The sequence below is a fragment of the Aedes aegypti genome, chromosome 3 (assembly GCF_002204515.2).
Source record: "Aedes aegypti strain LVP_AGWG chromosome 3, AaegL5.0 Primary Assembly, whole genome shotgun sequence".
NCBI classification, from domain to species: domain Eukaryota; kingdom Metazoa; phylum Arthropoda; class Insecta; order Diptera; family Culicidae; genus Aedes; species Aedes aegypti.
Window position 1 is genome coordinate 406,897,901 of NC_035109.1, and position 4,911 is coordinate 406,902,811.

Sequence of the window (4,911 nt, forward strand, 5' to 3'; positions counted from 1 at the left end):
ACGCGAGCTGGGAACAGCTTTTATAGTGATGGGTGATATGCAAAGGCGCGTGATCGGGTGGTGGCCGATCAATGAACGAATGTGCAAGTTAAGAATCAAAGGCCGATTCTTTAATTTCAGCATAATCAACGTGCATAGCCCACACTCCGGAAGCACTGATGATGACAAGGACGCATTTTACGCGCAGCTCGAACGCGAGTACGACCGCTGCCCAAGCCACGACGTCAAGATCATCATAGGAGATTTGAATGCTCAGGTTGGCCAGGAGGAGGAGTTCAGACCGACGATTGGAAAGTTCAGCGCCCACCGGCTGACGAACGAGAACGGCCTACGACTGATAGATTTTGCCGCCTCCAAGAACATGGCCATTCGTAGCACCTATTTCCAGCACAGCCTCCCGTATCGGTACACCTGGAGATCACCTCAGCAGACAGAATCGCAAATCGACCACGTTTTGATCGATGGACGGCACTTCTCCGACATAACCGACGTCAGAACCTATCGTGGCGCCAACATTGACTCCGACCACTACCTGGTGATGGTGAAACTGCGCCCAAAACTATCCGTCATCAACAATGTACGGTACCGACGCCCGCCCCGGTACAATCTCGAGCGGCTGAAACAACCGGATGTCGCCAATGCGTACGCGCAGCATCTTGAGGCAGCGTTGCCGGATGAGGGCGAGCTCGATAGGGCCCCTCTTGAGGACTGCTGGAGGACAGTCAAAGCAGCCATTAACGACGCTGCCGAAAGCGTTGTCGGATATGTGGAACGGAGCTCAAGAAACGATTGGTTCGACGAGGAGTGCCAAGAGGTTTTAGAGGAGAAGAATGCAGCGCGGGCTGCAATGCTGCAGCATGGTACGCGGCAAAACGTGGAACGATACAGACTGAAGCGGAAACAGCAAACCCGCCTATTCCGGGACAAAAAGCGCCGCCTGGAAGAGGTGGAATGCCAAGAGATGGAGTTGCTGTACCGTTCTCAAGAAACGCGCAAGTTCTATCAGAAGCTCAACACATCCCGCAAAGGCTTCGTGCCGCGAGCTGAGATGTGCCGGGATAAGGATGGGAGCATCTTGACGGACGGACGCGAGGTGATCGAAAGGTGGAAGCAGCACTACGATGAACACCTGAATGGCGCAGAGAACACAGGCACAGAAGGTCAGGACAGCGAAGGCGATGGCTACGTCAGCACAGCGGATAGCGGAAATCAACCAGCTCCCACGATGGGGGAAGTTAAGGATGCCATTCAACAGCTCAAGAACAACAAAGCCGCTGGCAAGGATGGTATCGGAGCCGAACTCATCAAGATGGGCCCGGACAGGTTGGCCGCTTGTCTGCATCGGCTGATAGTCAGAATCTGGGAAACGGAACAGCTACCGGAGGAGTGGAAGCAAGGCGTTATATGCCCTATCTACAAAAAGGGCGACAAACTGGAGTGTGAAAATTATCGTGCAATCACCATCCTAAACGCCGCCTATAAAGTGCTATCCCAGATTCTCTTCCGTCGTCTATCACCTATAGCAAACGAGTTCGTGGGAAGTTATCAAGCAGGTTTCATCGACGGCCGCTCGACAACGGACCAGATCTTTTCCGTGCGGCAAATCCTCCAGAAATGCCGTGAGTACCAGGTCCCTACGCACCATTTGTTCATCGATTTCAAGGCGGCATACGATAGTATCGACCGCATAGAGCTATGGAAAATCATGGACGAGAACAGCTTTCCCGGGAAGCTCACAAGATTGATCAGAGCAACGATGGACGGTGTGCAAAACTGCGTGAAGATCTCGGGCGAACACTCCAGTTCGTTCGAGTCTCGGCGGGGACTACGACAGGGCGATGGACTTTCGTGCCTGTTATTCAATATTGCGCTTGAAGGTGTCATGCGGAGAGCCGGACTTAACAGTCGAGGCACGATTTTCACGAGATCCGGACAATTTGTTTGCTTCGCGGACGACATGGATATTATTGGGAGAAAATTTGAAACGGTGGCAGATTTGTTCACCCGCCTGAAACGCGAAGCAACAAGAGTCGGGCTAATGGTGAATGCGTCGAAAACAAAGTACATGCTGGTTGGCGGAACTGAGCGCGACAGGACCCGCCTAGGAAGCAGTGTTACGATAGACGGGGATACCTTCGAGGTGGTGGACGAGTTCGTCTACCTCGGATCCTTGTTGACGGCTGACAACAATGTTAGTCGGGAAATACGAAGGCGCATCATCAGCGGAAGTCGTGCCTACTATGGGCTCCAGAAGAAACTGCGGTCAAGAAAGATTCACCCCCGCACCAAATGCACGATGTACAAAACGCTCATAAGACCGGTAGTCCTTTATGGGCATGAGGCGTGGACTATGCTCGAGGAGGACTTGCAAGCTCTTGGGGTTTTCGAACGCCGAGTGCTAAGGACGATCTTCGGCGGCGTGCAGGAGAACGGCGTGTGGCGGCGAAGGATGAACCACGAGCTCGCTCAACTCTACGGCGAACCCAGTATCGTGAAGGTAGCTAAAGCTGGAAGGATACGCTGGGCAGGGCATGTTGCAAGAATGCCGGACAACAACCCTGTAAAGATGGTGTTCGCCACGAATCCGGTCGGAACAAGAAGGCGTGGGGCGCAGCGAGCTAGGTGGATTGATCAGGTACACCAGGACCTGGAGAGCGTGGGTCACAGTCGAGGATGGAGAGAAGCGGCCATGAACCGAGGGAATTGGCGAAATATTGTTGGCGAGGCTTTATCAAGATAATTGATGTAAAGCCAAATAAGTAAGTAAGTAAATAGTAGCATGAAACGAGCTCACCAATTGATCCTTCACTGTGCAGCCACAATCCACTCTCAGCTTCACTCGTTTGCTTGGCTATATAATAGCACTAAGAAAAAAAAACGCGCGACCCGAAAAGGAAAAAAAAAACTTGGCTTTCTTGACTCACTGCCCAGCAGCAAGCGTCAAGGTCAAAGGATCAAAAAGAACTAACCGATCACGCCACTTTTTCACTTACTAGACCGACGCGCGACATGTTTGATCCTGCCTTCGTCGCTCGCCCCCGTAGGAGCAAGCGTCAAGATCGATAGATCAAACAGAACTAACCGATCGCGGCACTTTTCACTTATTCTAACCGAACTAACCGATCACACCACTTTTTCACTTACTAGACCGACGCGCGACATGATTGATCCTGCCCTCGTCGCTCGCCCCCGTAGGAGCAAGTGTCAAGGTCGAAAGATCAAACAGAACTCGAATATTTAGATATTTTTTTCAGGGAGAAAAACTAGGGGTAATTCATATCGAAATCCTAAAATATTAACTGCAACGAATCATTATGAAGAATTATCATAGATATTCTAAGAAAAAAAAATGAAAACAATTTGGAATAAAATTATGTTACTCTGAAAAATATTTTTATAAGCATTCCTGAAATAATTCTAGGAAATCCAAATGTTATTTTTAGAAATATTTAAGACTGAAATAAATTCTCTAATAATTTTTAGAGAATCTTGGAGATGAGGAGCTTCTGGAGGAAATCTTTCAAGAGTTCATTGAGAAGTATTGAAGGAATATCTGGAAAAATATCTTAAGAATTTCAAGAAGTATTTCTGAGCAATCTATGTGGAATTCCTCGAAGCAATTCTCCAAGAAAGTTGTATGGCATTGGCTAGAATTTAGCCTGGAAAAAGAAATAGCCAAATTTGAGGATAGCTTTCTTCCAACAAAAAAAGTATGGTGGATGATCGTAATAGTGTTGCCTCTTGTATAAAAAAGTTATAATCTGGAAGGAGTCCAAAATTTTCGTTCATGCCTAAAATTTTAAATTAGGTCTAAGGTAGTTCACTAGCCAAGAACATCTTTGTTCATACGGATCTTCAAGTTTGAAAAGTAAGGGGCCGTCCATAAATGACGTAGCATTTTTAACTGATTTTTTACACCCTCCTCCCCCCTCGTAGCATTTCGTCACAAATGCGCATACCCCCCCCCCCCTTGAAAAATACGTAGCATATCGAGCACACCCCCCCCCACCCTCTATCAAAATATGGGCTAAAACAAAACATTGAAATTCAGAAATTCAAAACACAGCTTGATATTAATCAGTAACTGAATCATTTGGAAAACAGTTTTAAATACACTCTTTTCTGTTCAAATTACATAATTTTGCTTGCCAGTTTCATACAGGTTAAACTTAATATGTTATACTTTTGCTGTTGTTATCATAAAAATGTAAAACAAGTGTACAGTTAAAAAGGTACAAAAAATTGAAACGTTGTTATTTGGATCGGTGAAGCTTCCATTAATGAGTTAGGGTACAACACATTTCATAATAAATTGAACAAAAAATTTCTTTTGTTAGAGGTTTTGTTTTATTATTCTTTGCGTAGAAACAGATTTCATTGAATCTTTGTAGTTATCATCTAAACCGAAATAGAAAAAAAAATAACAATTGTAATGATTGGAAAATTTAAAAACTCTTAACGGTTATTTTACATATTATTAATCTTAATTAATATTTCATTTACATTCTATTATCGTTTCCCATACTGAAATATTCTTAAACAACTCATGATGAAATAATAAAAATGCATTCTTAGAATTACCGAGTGATAATTGATGGGGCCCAGATAGCCGTAGCGGTAAACGCGCAGCTATTCAGCAAGACCAAGCTGAGGGTCGTGGGTTCGAATCCCACCGGTCGAGGATATTTTCGGGTTGGAAATTTTCTCGACTTCCCTGGGCATTGAGTATCTTCGTACCTGCCACACGATATACGCATGCAAAAATGGTCATTGGCATAGTAAGCTCTCAGTTAATAACTGTGGAAGTGCTCATAAGAACACTAAGCTGAGAAGCAGGCTCTGTCCCAGTGGGGACGTAACGCCAGAAAGAAGAAGAATTGATGGGGCTACTTTGATAACACTTGAATCTGA